The sequence below is a fragment of the Elephas maximus genome, chromosome 2 (genome assembly GCF_024166365.1).
Source record: "Elephas maximus indicus isolate mEleMax1 chromosome 2, mEleMax1 primary haplotype, whole genome shotgun sequence".
In the NCBI taxonomy this organism is placed as follows: Eukaryota; Metazoa; Chordata; class Mammalia; order Proboscidea; family Elephantidae; genus Elephas; species Elephas maximus.
In genome coordinates this window covers 230731555-230749105 of record NC_064820.1, presented here as the reverse complement: position 1 = coordinate 230749105, position 17551 = coordinate 230731555, and the positions used below count along the sequence as shown (strand labels likewise).

Genomic DNA, 17551 nt, shown 5'->3' with positions numbered 1-17551 from the left:
ACTGTGGCAGAGCACAGAGTGACAGAGCACTGAGCAACTGCACCAAGTGTGGCTGAGGACGTGGGAGCCATGGCTGGGTGTGTGCCCAGGCATGGCGCAGCCCTTGAGCACGTGGACAGGCCCAGCACTCACAAAGCTGCTCTGAACGCATCCATGTTTTGTAGGGAGCAGAGCTTTTCCACACCGTGTCCTCCATCCTCTGAGATGCAGCCCTTTCTTCACGAAAGCAGGCCTGCGTGTTATTAGCTGAACTCCCGAGTGCTTATATCAGCGTCACTGAGCGAGTGGGCTCTTTTATCTATTTCATTTCTGTTTACTGTTGGTGCACAGGAAGTCTGTATTATTGGAGCGCTCATACCCCACTTAATCAAGTTTTCACCCAGTTCTTTCGGGTATTCCAGTTAGTTTATTTCAGCATCTGCCAAAAATGCTATCTAAGCCCCCTCAGAAATAACACAAGGAGGTGGCTTTAAGGAACAGAAATTTACCTTCTCACAGTTTCGGAGGCTAGAAGTCTGAATTCAGGGCACTGGCTCTAGGGGAAGGCTCTCTGTCTGCTCCAGGGAAAAATCCTTTCTCAGCTTCTCTAGCATTCTTCTCCCTGTTTCCTGGAGCTCTCCGTGTGGTACCATCTCCTCCATTTGTGCTTACTTGCTTCTATGTCTATGCTGCTCTTTTTTATCACTCCCCGGGGTGGGGGCGGGGGTCTGGGGAGAAGGCATTGAACCCCTCCTGATGTCCACTACAGAGCCTCTCTTGGTGAGGTCACCTTTGAGTCCAGCTATTTGCTCATGATCTCTTCCTCAGGGGCTTTGTATCTGGGAGGGATGACAGCCAAGGAAGATGGAGGGTGGCTCCCACCACTCCCTCCTACATGCTCCCAGCAAGCCTCCCCTCACACCCATTGGCTTGAATGGAGCCACGCTTATAAACCAAATCCCTGGCAGGGGAAGGGACTTCCCTCAGACCACTCAGCCCCTCCCTGGAGCTGGGAGCATTTGGAGCCAGCAGGTACAGGTCCTGCAGAAAGAAGGAAGAGCCTGGGGCTGGGTAGGCTGTGAGAGGGCCTGATACCAGGACACAGCAATGCGTTGAGCAGAGAAGCTGTAGCATGTGTGCATGTAACTGAGCCCAATTTAACTGAGTGTGCATACAAGACCCCACTCTACCGTTCCTACCACATCAACGTAGGGGCATTGTGCGGGAGGTAATCACCGCCTGTTGGCAAAAATCGTGGGATGGACTCACAATGGTTCTACAGATTCCCTGGCCATTAACAAAGAGGTATATTGCATTGTCCAGGTGGCCAGGCCAATGGTTGTGATGAAATCTGAGCTGTATTCTTTGAGTGAAGAATTCCATTGTCATCCACTCACCTATGTGTACCACATCCACACACGCTTCATCACTCTACCCGTCCTCAATGGGAAATCACAGCAAGTAATGATTTCTTGCAATCAGTCCTTCAGTGTGACAACCAAAAGCCACTCTGGGTCTTACAAATGGCCTATGGATGCTCCCACCACTCCATTTGTGGCTGGCTGGCTGACAGCTCTTAATAGACACTTTGCGTCTTTAAGCCGAAACTCACATATTGGATTGTTTGTTTAATAAATACAATAATGTGGATCTTTCTTATTTTTCAATTTTATTTTTTGAATTAACATATTGCAAAAATTGATTACTTTGTAGCATACTGCTCTATGAGCTCTAATATATACATATATATATACATTCATGCAACCATCACCAGCATCAGGATACAGAACAGTTCTATTCCTCTCTACTCTCTCTCTCTATGTGTATCCCCTGGCAACCATTAATTTGTTCTCCATCACTATAGCTTTGTCGTGTCAAGATCATCATATAAAAAAAAAAAAAAGGTAACTTTTTAAGACTGGCTTCTCTCAACATAATATCTTTAAGATTCAACCAAGTTATGTGGACAAACAGTTCATCCTTTTTTACTGATTAGAGCAGTAGCCCATTGTATGGATGTACCACAGTTAGTTCATCCTCTTATCCCCTGGAAGTCATCTGGGTTGTTTCCAGCTTTCAGTTATCCCAAATAAAGCTGCTATGACCATTCATGTGCAGCTTCTCTGTCTGTGAACACACGTTTTCATTTCTTTAGGGTAAATATCCAGTTGTGATATTGCTAGGCCATATGGAAAATATATATTTAACATTGTAAAAAACTGCCAAAATGTTTCCAGAGTGGCTGTACCATTCTGTATGCCCATCAGCAATGTAAGAGAGTTCTAGTTGCTCTGCATCCTTTGTCAGCACTTGGTATTGTCAGTGCTTTTTATTTTACCATTCCAACAGATATGTAGTGGTACCTCACAATGGTTTTAATGTGAATGGCCCTAACGGATATTGATGTTAAACAGCTTTTCATGTTTTTTGCTTTTCCTCTTGGGTCGCTATAAGTCAGAATTGACTCAGTGGCAAAGGATTTGGCTTTTTGGGTTTATATTTTCTTTGGTGAAGTATCTGCTCAAGGCCTTTACCCATCTTTTAATTCCGTTTGTTTTCTTATTATTGAGTACTGAGAGTTCTTTATATATTCTGGATACAAGTCCTTTGTGAGATACATGATTTACAAGCATTATCTCTCTCTACGACTTATCTTTTCATTCTCTTAACAGTGTTTTTGGCAGAGTAAAAGATTACAACTTTGGTGAAGTTCGATTTATCAATTTTTTATTCCATGGCTTGTGCTTTAGTGTATTTCTAAGAACTCTTCACCTAACTCCTGACATGAAGATTTTCTCCCATGTTTCCCTCTAAAAGTTTTATAGTACTACATTTTACATTTAGATTTCTGATGCACTTTGAGTTAATCTCTGTACGAGGTGTGAGGCTTAGGCTGAGGTTCTTTTTTTCTTTCCCCCATAAGGATGAACACTTTTTCCAATAGTTGAAAATACTATTCCTATTTCCTTGAATTTCTTTCACAACGCTGCCAAACATCAAATGACCATATTTGAGTGGATCCATTTTGGGGTTCTCTATCCTGTACCACTAATCTATTTGACTATCCCTTTGCTAATACCACACTGTCTTGATAACTGTAGCTTTATTTTAAGTCTTAAGATTGGGTTTTATGATTTCTCTAGCTTTGTTCTTTTAGCTCTTTTATCATTCCATATAAATTTTAGAATCAGCTTGTTTCTATCTACAGAATTTCCTGCTGAGATTTTCACTGGTATTGCCTCAAATCTATAGATTTAGGAGAGATTGAGATCTTTTTACTGTGTTGTCTTCTAATCCATGAACATGGTATGCCTTTCCATTTATTTAGGTTTTCTTTGATTTCTTTCAACAGCATTTTGTAATTTTCAGCATACAGATGCTTTGAACGTTTTGTTAGATGTATACCTATTTCACTTTGTGAAGAATATTTACGTATGGTATTTTATTTTTACTGATGGTTGCCAGTTGTTCTTTGCTAATATATAAAAATATGATTGATTTTTGTTTTTGTTGGCCTTGTATCCTGTAACTTTGCCAATCTGGCTTATTAGTTCTACAAGCTTTTTTGTTTTTGTTGTTAGGTACCATTGAGTAGGCTCTAACTCATAGTGAGCATATGTATAACAGAATGAAACGTTGCTCTGTCCTGCACCATCCTCACAATTCTTGGTGTATTTGAGCCCGCTGTTGCAGCCGCTGTGTCAATCCATCTCATTAAGAGTCTCCCTATTTTTCTCCGACCCTCTACTTTACCAAGCATAATGCCCTTCTTCACTGATTGGTCTCTCCTGATGACATGTCCAAAGTAAGTGACACAAAATCTCACCATCCTCACTTCTAAGGAACATTCTGGCTGTAATTCCTTCAACAATGATTTGTTCATTCTTCCACCAGTCCATGGTATAGTCAATATTCTTCAGCAACACCACAGTTCAAATTCATCAATTCTTCTTCAGTCTTCCTTTTTTCATTGGCCATCTTTCACATGTATATGAGGCAACTGAAAAGACCAGGGCTGTGTCAGGTGCATTTGGTCATCAAAATGACATCCTTGCTTTTTAAGATTTTAAAGGTCTTTTGCAGCAGATTTTTCCAATGCAATACATTGTTTGATTTCTTGACTGCTGCTTCCATGGGCACTGATCCAAGTTAAATGAAATCTTTGACAACTTCAATTTCTTCACCATTTATCATGATGTTGTTTATTGATCCAGTTGTGAGGATTTTCATTTTCTTTACGTTCAGGTGTAATCCATACCGAAGGCTGTAGTCTTTGACCTTCATCAGTAAACGTTTCAAGTCGTCTTCATTTTCAAGCTGTGTCATTCTGCATATCACAGGTTGTGAATGAGTCTTCCTCCAATCCTGATGCAAGTTCTTCATGTAGTCCACCTTCCCATATTATTTGCTCAGCATACAGATTGAATAAGTAAGGGGAAAGGATACAACCTTCTCCAGTTTTAAGCCATGCAATGCTCCCTTGTTCTGTTTGGACCACTACCTCTTGATCTATGTACAGGTTCTACATGAGAAAAATTAACTGTTTTGGAATTTCCATTGTTTGCAATGTTATCCATAACTTACTATGAACCACACAGGTGGATGCCTTTGCATAGTTGAAAAAATACACGTAAACATTTTTCTGGTACTCTCTGCATTCTGTCAAGATCCATCGGACATTAGCACAATGATATCCCTTGTGAATCTGAATCTGGCCTGAACTTCTGGCAGGTCCCTGTTGATGCACAGCTGTAACCGTTTTTGAATTATCTTCAGCAGAATTTCCTAGCCATGTGATATTAATGACATTATTAAATAATCTCCATTGTTGGCCTTTCTTTGGAATGGGCATGAATATCTCTTCCAGGCGGTTGGCCAGGTAGCTGTCTTCCAAAATCCTTGACATAAATGAGTGAGCATTTCCAGCACCGCACTCGTTGGTTAAATGAATTGCTCAACGGAAAACTCAGTTGGTATTCCACCAATTCCTGGAACGTCGCTTCCCATCAGTGCCTTCAGAGCTGCTTGAACTTCTTAAGGACCAGTAGTTCTTGATCACCTGCTGCCTCCTGAGATGGCTGAATGTCAATCAAGTCTTTTTGGTACAGCGACTCTGTGTTTTCCTTCCATCTTCTTTTGATGCTTCCTGCATCATTAAATTTTTTTTGCCCATAGAATCCTTCAGTAATGCAATCTGAGGTTTAAATTTTCTCTTTAGTTCTTTCAGCTTGAGAAATGCAGATCATATTCTCCCCTTTTGGTTTTCTATGTCCAGGTCTTTGCACATTTCATTATAATAGTTTACCTTGTCTCCTCAAGCTACCCTTTGAAATCATTTTGTTCAGCTACGCATTTTTATGTTTTTGTGAGGTGCCGATGAGTCAGCTCCAACTCATAGCAGCCCCGTGTTTAACGGTACAAACATCCTGCCCCATCCTTTGTATAAAGGAAAGTATGTTTGAGTCCATTGTGTTTTTTATAGTTTCCTTCTATTTTCTACATATACAATCATATTGTCTACCCATAAGTGTAGTTTTTATTTCTTCCTTCCCAGTGTATATGCCTTTTCTTTTTCTTTCCTTATTTTCTTGAACTTTTAGTATGATGTTAAATAGCAGTGGTAAGAGCAGACATCTTTGCTTTCTCCCTGATCTTACAGTAAAAGCATTCAATCTCACACCATAACTATGATGATAGCCATAGATTTTTTTTTTTTTTTAAGATACCGTTAATCAGATTGAGGAAGTTACTTTCTACTCTTAATTTTCTGAGAGCTTATGTGCACCACTCGGTGCCCAATCTAGGACATGGGCAGTGATCAAGCCCACAGTTTAGCTCTCAAAGTCTATGATCTGCTGTTTAGGGTCAGATTTATGCATGTACAGGTTGGAGGTCTGGGCCATAGAGTTCTTGTGCATTCTCAGGTTAATTTCTGGAAATTTTACAAGGTTTTGATACTATTATGACTCCCATTGCTGTCAAGTTGACTCCAACTCACAGCTACCCTACAGGACAGAGTACAACTACCCTATAGCATTTCCAAGGCTGTAATGTTTCTGGAAGCAGACTGCCACATCTTTCTCCCATGAAGAAACTGGTGGGTTCGCAGTGCTGACCTTTCTGTTAGCAGCTGAACATTTAACTACTGTACCAAAAAGGCTCCTTACTATTATGAATAGTGTGATATTTTTTAAAATTATATTTTGTTTGGTTATTGCTGACATAGAAGAAGGCTATTCACATCTGTACACTGATTTCATATCCTGAAGTTCAGCTAAATTATTTTATTAGTTCTAACAGGTTTTTGATTCACTTGATTTTTTCTGGAATAGATTATCACTTCATCTGTAAATAACAAGTTCTATTTCTTCCCTACAAATTCTTACTCTCTTATTTCTTTAACTTCCCTTACACCTGGGGAAAGACATCCAATATTATGTAAAATAAAAGCATTGGTAACAATCATCCTTGCTTTATTCCTATTCTTAAAGGGAATATATCCAATGTTTCTCTATTAAGTATGTTTGATGTAGGTTTTTATATAGGACCTTTATCAAGCTTGGGAAGTTCCTTTCTATTCCTGGTTTGTTAAGAGCTCTTGCCATAAATAGACATTAAACTTCAAGTATTCTTTTGTATCAACTGAGTTAACTGAGTTATCTTTCTGTAATAGTCTACTGAAGCAGTGAATTGCACTGATAACATGTTTTGATGTTGAACTGTCTAAAATCTTGTGATAATGTCTATTTAATCTCAATGTTTTATTTTAGGTTTGTTTTAAATGCAACTTTGAATCTGATAAATTAATATTTTAAATGAAATTCTTTTTTTTTTAGTTCATAGCAAAATTGGTCTGTTCTTAATTATCTTTATATGGTATTAGAGTCAATTATATTATCATATAAAGTACTGGGGAATGATATTCTTTATTTTCTGGAGCAATTTGTGTAAGTTAGGAATTAAGTGATTGTTAAAATTAGGGAGGTCTTTGATTATCATTTCAATTTCTTTAATACTTATTGGTCTGTTTAAGTTCTTTATTTCTTCTTGAGCCTGTTTTGGCACTTATATTTTCCTAGGAAGTTAACAATTTTATCTAAGTTTTCAGATGTGGTAGCATACGGTTATTCACAATACTTAATTCCTTCTTTTGAGTTTTATCTTTAGTTATTTCGCCATTTTTTGGTTCCATTTTTTTGCCGTCACTATCGTCTGTCTATTTCCTTTCATCAGGCTTACCAGAGATCTATTTAATCTTTAAAAACAAAATAAAACAAAACAAAACCCAGCCTTTAGCTTTGTTAATTTTCTCTCTGTTTTTCTGTGTTCTGTATTTCACTGGTTTCTGCCCTTACCTTTATTATTTTCTGCCCTCTTGGTTTTGCTGCCTTGCTCTTTTTTCAGCCTCTTGGGTTGAAGGTTTAGCTTGGCATTTTTAATTTTTCATGTTTCTTAATACATGTATTTATAGTTACAGATTTCCTACTGAACATTGCTTTAGCTGTGTCCCATTACTGCATAATCAGTCAGTTCTAAGTTCCTTCATTTCCCTTATGATTTCACTTGTAACACAGTTATTTCATAATATATTTATGTAAAGGTATCCTTTATTATTAATTTTTAATATTACTGCCTTATGGTTGGAGAACATACTTTTCATGTTACAGATACTCAGACTTTACTGCGGCTTAATACACCTTATAATTTTGTAAATGTTCTCTGTATGCTTAAAAAGTAACACATAGAGTTTAAAATATACCTAATAGCTCAAGCTTATGTATTATGTTATTTAAGACATTCATACCTCAGCTTGTTTTTTGTTGACCAGTTTCTCAGAGTGGTGTATTAAAATTTCTAAATACAACTGCTCGTTCATTCCACTTTCTTTGTAGTTGTGTTAACAGAAGTTTATGGTTAACAGCTCAAGCCACAGGTACTCGTCCCTGCAGAGTAATTTCAGGGCACTGCAAAAATATCACTGATGTTGCCTCCAGCCCCAGACTCTTGTGATCTGTTCCCTAAACACCCCAAGATTCCCCTTATAGGCCTAGCCCCACCTGTTGTTGTTCTTCATTCCTGGAACCTAGGCTTTCCTCTGGCTTCTCTTGGTTCTCCAGGGTTGGCTCCAGGGTAGAAGCCAGAACCCGTCCTAGGTGGCCACCTTGGTAGGAAGTAGACTCAAGGGTGTTCAACCACAGACCCCCTCCCTAGCTTCTAGAAATAGGAATCCCTGATTTTCCAAAAGACTGCATAGAAGAGTACCTTCAGAGCAGACAGACTGAAGCTGAATGAAATAACAGCATGGTATCACTTCGAACATATTTTACTCATCAAGAGTGAGTTTGACCGTGTTTTATACATTCTTGGTAAACAAACAAGCAAACAAAAGATACTGTATAGTGACTCACCTTCCCCCATAAGCAGGCTCTAAGGTTCAGAGCAGATCCATAGACACCAAATGTTCACACTTGCAGCATCTTAGAGCCTCATACCCGGAACCAGTGATTTGTAGAACGACTGACTTTTGTTGGGGATTCCACCTACCTACAACACAAAAACACAGGGGTATGGGAGTTACATATTTATGACCTTGGCTATTAAGGACTGAGCTTCAACGGAATAGCTGTCTTGCATTTGACAGAGCAGTAAACATTACTTAAATGTTCAAGTATAAGACACAGTGATATATGGAGGTAAAAATTCATGTCAGTGGGAGTTTAGCCCAAGAATAATGCCCTACATGCTCCCAAATGAGGCACCTCTAAACATAAGCAGGCTCCTACTTTACAAATGAGAAGTCCAAAATAAGTGTTTTGATAAAATTGCATAAACTTTTAAGAACGTAAATGAAATAATCAACTGAATACCTATACTGTTTAGTATATTTATTGTCTGTGTGTGTACACAAAAAGTCTGCAGTTCAAATCCACCAGCTGCTCCCTGGAAACTCTATGGGGCGGTTCTACACTGTCCTATAGGATCACTATGAGTTGGAATTGACTCCGCGGCAATGGGTTTGGGTTTCTTTTTTTGGTATATATATAACATTTATGAAATTTTATATTAATTTAATAGGTGGTTTTCTCCTTTTACAGGAAAATAATTTCATTCAAACTCTTCAACTTCAGTATGTAATTCTGTCCCACTACAGTGCCTTCCGTGCCATCCAATGCTGTTCCAGCATGCATCATTTTTACTTTGGTCTAAGTTTTTTGACTTTTTAAATTCACATTTGGTGCCAACACTTAAAATTTGATCCCTAGGCACAAGTACCCATTTTCATGGCATCATCCTCTTTGTTGTGTTTTTAAATCCACTTCATAGGTGAATATTTATGATCATCACAAATTACTGTTATGGACACATTAAAAGTCTTATTTACAATAGCATCCAACATTTGGAATTGTGAGGTCACAGCACCAAGAATAATTAGAAACTGAGCTGAATGTTTTTGCCTTTGTCCTGAGTCCATCATATAACCTGTCTAAGCAATAAACAACAGCACTTGAGGTTGTTTTAAGCCAATGTATCATGTCCATGTAATACTTTGTGTTCCCAAACGAAATAAATGAGAAAATACCAAAACTGCATTTTGGTATTTTCTCATTTATTTATTCCAGGAAGAATGAAACAATTCCAGGAAGAATAATCTTGAGTAAAAACTTCTTTCTTTTATATGGACACATATTAGTTGGGAAGCAACTAACAAGCAAAGTGTTACTAGTTAAAGGATCAGGGACCCATTGGCTTTTGAGTTACGCCTTGAAGTCGATGAGTTGAAATACATCAAAAAGCAACAGGAAAATTTTCAACAAAAGTGCCCAGACAATTCAATGGAAAAATAATTGTCTTTGCAACATATGGTGCTGGGACAAGTGAATATCCACATGCAAAAGAATAAATATGATCCCTTTCTCACACCACATACAAAAATTAACTCAAAATGGATAAAGACCTAAATGTAAGAGCTAAAACTATAAAACTCTTAGAAGAAAGTATTGGCGTATATCTTCGTGATCTTGGATTGGGCAACGATTTCTAAAATATGACGCCAAAACCACATGTGACAAAAGAAAAAAATTGATAAATTGAACTTCATCAAAATTAAAAACTTTAGACTTCAAAAGACACTATCAAGAAACCGGCAGAATGGGAAAAAATATTTGCAAATCAGTCAGATCACATACCTGATGAGCATCTGGTACCCTGGGTACATAAGAACAGTTACGACTCGAGAGTAAAAAGATGAATAAGCCAAACTTAAAAATGGGCAAAGACATTTCTCCAAAAAGGTGTACAAATGGTCAATAAGCACATGAAAAGATGATCAACATTAGAGAAAAGCAAATCAAAACTGTAATGAGATACCACTTCACATCCACTTGGGATGGTTATAATAATGTTGTTGTTGTACGTGTAGAGTGGATTCTAACTCAGAACAATCCTATAAGATAGAGCGGAACTGCCCCATTGGGCTTCCTAGGCTGCAATCTTTATAGAGCAGACGGCAAGGTCTTTTCTCTCGTGGAACAGCTGGTGGGTTTGAACCACTCACCTTTTGGTTAGCAGCCAAGCATTTTAACCATTGTGCCACCAGAACTCTTTAGTTATAATAGTAATAGTTACTATTGTTAGTATTTTTTAAAATGGAAAATAAGTTTCAGCAAGGATGTTAAGAAACTGGAACCTTCCTACACTGTGGTGGGAATGTAAAATGGAGTCGCTTTGGAAAATAGTTCGGTGGTTCCTCAAAGAGTTAAGCCTAGAGTCGCCATTGTTGTTGTTAGTTGCTGTCAAGCTGATTCTAACTCATCACGACCCTTTGTGTGCAGAACAGAACTGCTCCAAAGGGTTTTGGAAGCAGATCAACAGGCCTGTTTTCTGAGGGCCTCTGGGTGGGTTCAAACGGGCAACCTTTTGGCCTGTAGTTGAACACTTAAGCATTTGCACCACCTAGGGACTCCAGAGTTACCACATAACCCAGCAACTCCATTCCTAAGTATATACCCAAGAAAACTGAAAACATATGTCCACACAAAATGGGGTATGACTGCTAATGAGCATGAGGTTTCTTTTTTAGAGGGATGTAAATATTCTTGAATTAGTGGTACGATTTCACAACCAACCACTAAATTTGCACTTTAAAAGAGTATATTTTATAGTATGCGAAACACGTCAACAACTACAATGAAAACAAATGTAGTAAATACCCAAAAGTTTTGTTTTAAAAGGAAGCCATGGAAGAGACCTCCCAGTAAACACCACAGAATTAACATGCGTTTATCTCCACCCCTACAGAAACTGCAGTAAAATAACCCTAAAGCAGTAAAGAGGTACAAACCCACAAGCACTAAGAAGTCAGGTGAAAAGAAAACAATCAACAAGAGTTTTCAACAAAATACTGTAATCTGAAAAGTGAATGAATAAGTGGTAAATGATGTAGCAAAGCAAGAAAGCTGAAATCTAGACCTACAAGGGGAGAAGCTACCGAGAAAGCAGTCCATGGCTCTAAAATGCTTCAGGAGTTGGAGGCACTGGGTGGCTCTGAAGGTAAGGGCTGGAGGCAAGTGGGTAAAAACAACAGTAATAATTAAAATTTTCTATAAGGAAGCATTAAACCAAAAAACCAAACCCGTTGCAGAAATCCTATAGCACCTCTTGCCACTAGTTGATTACTCTTCTATCCCCATGGAAGACTCCGAAGAGGGTAACCCATTTAGGATATGGATTCAATAACAGAAAACAGTTCTGAAGATAGTGAAATGTCAAAATTAAAACAGATGGATTAAGTAGAAGAAAACAGACTGAACAATGATGACCTATTGCCCCCCTTGTCCCAAGAGGCTCTCAGAATTTCTAGCAGCCAGGTTAATGCTCTCAAATCAGGAGAACTGAGAAGTCACTCTCAGTAAAGTATGAGGCCAAAAGAAAGAACCTCCAGATTCTGTCACGTGATGGCTCCACAATCCAATTGTCAAATTCCTGCTCGATCAGTCTACAGTAAAACCTGCAACTGAAAGGCCTCATCCATGCACATGATGCTTTCCAGCAGCAGCTGAAGGTCTCACTCTCATACATCACGTTCATCAAGGATCACCAGATATTGCAAGAAACCTCCCAACACAAAACGCAAGGCTTGAACAAGCAAACATTAAACATTCAGGAGACACAGACAGTGCAGGGAGCATTAGAACACGTGCACAACTCCTAAAATTTATAGGAGCTGTGTACTCATGAAACAAGAACAAGAAGTTACGAACCAAAGTCAGAAAATAATCTCCCAGAAAGAACAAGAAGACAAATGAATAAAAAATGGGAGATATAGGTATGACATAAGCAGATAAATCCAGGAGGTGCAACATTTGAATAATAAAAGTTTTAGAAGTGGTGTGCAAGAAATTGGAGAAAAGAAATTACCAAAGGTATAATACAAGAACATTTCTTAGAACTGAAGAACATGGATTTCAATTTTGAAAGGACCCTCTAGGTAGAGGCAGTCCTGGGTTATGAATGAGATCCATTCCTAACTGTGTCTTTAAGTTGAATTTGTAGTTAGTTGAAACAGGTGCATATGGTTCTTATTTAGCCTTTAGTGCAAGAAAACACTCAAAGCCTTTTCAATGATTTAAAAGCCGCACGTGCAGCAAGTAAAGGTGATTGTGATGAAGAATTTGTTTTGAGCAGGGGTTGGTTCAACCGTTTCAAAGTGAGGGCAAATTTACATATCATTAAAGGGCCAGTACGAGTTGTTGCTAAGTCAGATGTTCACAACCAGAAGATTACCTATACTCACTAGTAAAAAAATAAAATAAAAAAGATCTCAAGGCACATGAAATCATGGACATGATTTTTTAAAATAATTTTTATTGTGCCTTAAGTGAAAGTTTACAAATCAAGTCAGTCTCTCACATATAAACTTATATACACCTTACTCCATACTCCCATTTACTCTCCCCCTAATGAGTCAGTCTGCTCCCTCCTTCCAGTCTCTCCTTTCGTGACCCTTTTGCCAGTTTCTAACCCTCTCTACCCTCCCATCTCCCCTCCAGACGGGAGATGCCAACACAGTCTCAAGTGTCCACCTGATACAAGAAGCTCACTCCTCATCGGCATCTCTCTCCAACCCACTGTCCAGTCCCTTCCATGTCTGATGAGTTGTCTTCGGGAATGGTTCCTGTCCTGGGCCAAAAGAAGGTTTGGTGACCATGACCGCCAGGGTCCTTCTAGTCTCAGTCAGACATGTACACGATTTTTTAAAAAACCTTCCAGGCATTAAAAATATTACAGGCCACATACAAATTATCAGGAAAGAGAATGGCATTAGACCCAAATTACAGCAACATTAGAAGCTGTTGTTAGCTGCCACTGAGTCAGACCTCGGTTCATGGTGACCCTATGCACATGGATTGAAATGCTGCCCAGCCCCGTGCCATTCTCATGGTCAGTTATGGATCAGACTATCGTGGGTATAACGTTTCCATTGGCTGATTTTTGGAAGTCAACCACCAGGCCTTTCTTCTTAGTTCAACTTAGTCTAGAAATTCAGCATCATAGCAACATATAAGCCCCCACTGACAGATGGGTGGTGGCTGCACATGAGGTGCGTTGGCCGGGATTTGAACCTGGGTCTCCCACATGGAAGGCAAGAATTCTACCACTGAACCACCAGCGCCTCATCGTTAGAAGCTAGAAACATCTAAATTTTGGATGTCTATTTCCTGGGTTCCCACAGAATTATACAGGCCATCTAAATCAGAATTTCCCTAAATCTTCTAAAAAGCCACTGATAAGCAAACGGAGCAAATATAACCACCCATAATATGCACCAAGGACATACTAGGAGGTTTCGAATGCTAACCCATTGCTGTCAAGTCGATTTCAACTCACAGCGAGCCCATGTGTTACAGGGTAGAACTGTTCCATAGGGTTTTCTTGACTGTAATCTTTATGGAAGGAGTTTGCCAGGCCTTTCTTCTGTGGTAGAAAGTATTGTGGGGTCCTAGCAGTGGTAGGACACAGATAATATTACTCCCAAGAAGAGAGGATTCCATCCTAAAAGGTAAGTAATGAGAACAAATTTGATCTTGTGGGTCAAAGCACTGACTTCTGAGGAATCAAAAGGTAGGAGTGTGACAGTGCATGAGATCATAGCTGACAATTTCGGAGAAATAATGCTTTTGGATGAGACAGAGACTAACTTGGAAGAAGGAGGTATATCTTAGAAGCTTGGTGGGAAGGGGAAGTAAGTAGAGAAACTACTGAAATTAAGGTTCCTACAGAAATAAAAGAATACCATATTTTTAAGCAAGTAACACGGCACACTATACGCTTTTTTGCCAACTGCACCCTCCCCTGAGAGGTATTTTCATAAGTGCACTATGCCAATTTTTCTTAAATGTTGCTGTAAAAAAAAAAAAAATTAGCTTAAGAAAATACCCAGCCGGGGTGGGTGGTGGTGGGGGGGGGCCGGGGTCCTTGGGTTGGCAAATGTAGAACGTGTGTGTCATTTGCATAAAAATATGGTATCACAGAATCAGAATATACACTGATTTAACCTCACCTCCAAAGGTATCATTTTTTAAAAAACTGCATTTTACTGACCAACAGAAAAAGATACTTTTGGACAAAGAAACCTGGGAAACCACTTCATAACCGGCAACATTCACCTCCCCAGTTAGAAACACCTGTTATTGCTAGTTTGGGAAAATCCAAGTCCTTTTAAAATAATTGAAAAAAGCCATGTAAAATCCCTATGGACAAATAACATTCTCAAATCAGCAGAGCCAGCTCTGAAGCCCATTACGGTTCCATAAGAAGAAAGCAAAAACTCAAAACTCTCCCGCTGATACAATTACTCCCCGGCCACGAAGCAGAGGAGAACTTTAATATAACAATACAAATTAAAACTGCTAAAAGCATGTGTGGATATGAGAAACACCAGAAACGAACACTAAAAATCTCAGAATAGAAGTGGACAATTAACGTAAAACAGGAAGCTGTAAAATAAGAATTAATCACACTTATGACATAAAGAAAGATAAAACCAGTCTAGAAATAAAAACTAAATTATATGGTTCCAAAAGAGAATAAATTCAACTGAATGCATACTAAAGGAAACTTGAGAGGGTTGAGAAAAAAACCAAGGGGGGAGGGACAGCCAAGAGGTTAAAAATGATCAAAGAAAAACGGATGGATAGAAAAAAAGGTTAAAAAAATATCTAAGAAACTTATAATTGCAATTCCCAAAGAAGAAATGCAAAACTATGATATAGAACTAATACTTAAAATCTTGGAACTTTTTCTAGAAATAAAAAAGAAAGTATGAACCTATGAATTAAAGAGGTTGATCACACACCTGAGAAGGCTGACCCCAAACGGTCACCTCTGAAGCATATTACAGTAAAACTATTAAGACTTAGAGAAAATTCCTTGGGACTCTAGGCAAAAAGACCAGCTCACTTAACAAAAGAAAAAAAATCAGGCTGGTATCAGATTTTCTGACAGTAATGCACAAAAGAAGTTACCAGTGGACAATATTTTCATAAATTCACATAAAAATAAAGTATGGCCAAAGGATTTTATATCTGGCCAAACCATCCTTCAAGAATTAAATTTGCAGGAAAATAGTTTTAAGTATCCAAGAACTTGTATTTATAACTCTTTCCTGAGAAATCTACTATAAGACAAGCTCTTTCAAACCAAGAGATAACTGGGAAATTTCAGCATAAGCAAAAATAGTAAGTCTTTGTTATCAAAGACTAAAACAAAAGGTAGGGACAAGGGTGCAGGAGGAGCATGAAAAATAAAATTTTTTTCGGGGGGGGAGGAGGTTGTTTTGAAAAAGTAAAAATACAACTAAATGAATCAGAGGTAGACGAGTCAGAAAAAAAAAAAGAGAGAAAGTAGAATAAGGTCACTGTGGCTGGAAAATAGGTGGAAGAAAATATATCCTTTTAAGTAAGCTGACAAACCAAATAAAGCCACGGGAAGAAAGACAGGGATAAAAAATAGGGATAAAGGCATTATAAAAGATAATATTATAAAGGTAGCCAAAACAATGAAAATCCAAGCCTCCCTGTGTACCAAAAGAACTAAAGAGAGAGAGAAAAACAAAGGAGACAGACCACATAGAAAAAGATACACAATAAATAAAATACACACTAAATATAGCAACAAGAATATGACAGAAACTGAACATATTATTAATAAATGAACAAAAGTAAATGGGTTTAATCCACCTATTAAAGGTTTCTGATTGGCTCTCAAAGCTAAATCTGCTTTATACAAGAGACCCAATAATTGCAAAGGGCATTAATAAAGGTTAAAATAGGCAAAAGTACATCGGGCAAAAGATAAAAAAAAACAGGGCTTGTAATGTAGATATCAGACAAGGTACAATCTAGGTCTTTAAAGCATTAAACAAGACCAAGAGGAGCACTTTCTAATGATAACATACGCAATTCACAATGAAGATATAATAGTTAAAAATGTACATGACACAGAAAACACAGAAGCCGGCTTTATAAAGCAGAAACTGTAGGTGTTAGAAAGAGGAACTGACAGAAACACAGTCATAATAGCAAATATTAACAAAACACTCTCAGTCCAAAACAGGCTAGAGGGTAAGAAATAAGCGAACGTGAAAATGAGCTAAAAACATAAATTAAGGAGATGTTATGGATATATACATCAAACTTTATATTCCAACAATAGAGAACAAACCTCCCTAAACACACATGCAATTTAGCATATTTTTGGTCACAAAGAAAATCTTACCGAGTAACATAAAATAGAAATAATACAGATAATCGTCTTCAATTACAATGCAATAAAACCAGAAATTAGTAACCTTTAACCAAGAATATTCCATTTGTGATTTACATTGTTTTAAAAACATCTCAAGGGCACTAGTTCACCAAACAGCTCTATCTATGTCTACACCTATACCTATAAATTTATCTATATATCCCTGACATGTCATTAAACTGGTAAGGAGCACCATGTGCCCAGCAATCCAGAAAACGGAATGACAGACATATTCACTCAGTGACCCACTTCTTCCAACATCAACAACACGCTCAGGAAGCCTGGGAGAAAAGCATCCTGAGAGTTCGCTATGAGTCACAATAAGAATCGCAGAGACAAAGCGGTCTGGTCTGTGTTCTTTTCATCGGGAAACACAGTGGTATTAGGAAGGGAGGGAGACAGAGAGGATAAAACACAGCCTGTGACTCCCTTTCCTCACCCCTGCGGCCTTCCCTCGATGTACAGCCGATTTAGTCGTAACAGAAACATGATTTTTAATATCTTGCTTAGCACGTCACCACAACAAATCAGTTTCAAATTACAGAATCCCCAGGCATGTCACATCCCCTCCTGGACACAGTCTAGACAAAAGATGCCCAATCAGCTGCTATATACACCCATGCACACACACAGGCAAATGCACACACGCACCCATGGGTGCATAAGCAGCTCACATCATTACATGCGCTCTGAATGAATGGCCTGGGCTTCGCCAGAAGGTTTGAAACAGCAGGCGGTTATGAGGCAAAGGACTGTCCCGCCTGGG

At 38.5% G+C, this 17551-nt stretch overlaps 1 protein-coding gene across 8 annotated transcripts in view; it reads right to left on the bottom strand.

Moving 5' to 3' along the window:
* The window catches only part of PCBP3 (poly(rC) binding protein 3), a 358202-nt gene that overhangs the window by 118734 nt on the left and 221917 nt on the right, over positions 1 to 17551 (bottom strand). For all 8 annotated transcript variants that reach the window (XM_049875052.1, XM_049875050.1, XM_049875051.1 and 5 more), the window contains exon 2: positions 8388 to 8523. The gene's annotated coding sequence lies outside the window, so the exon portion shown is untranslated. The remainder of the gene's footprint in view (positions 1 to 8387; positions 8524 to 17551) is intronic.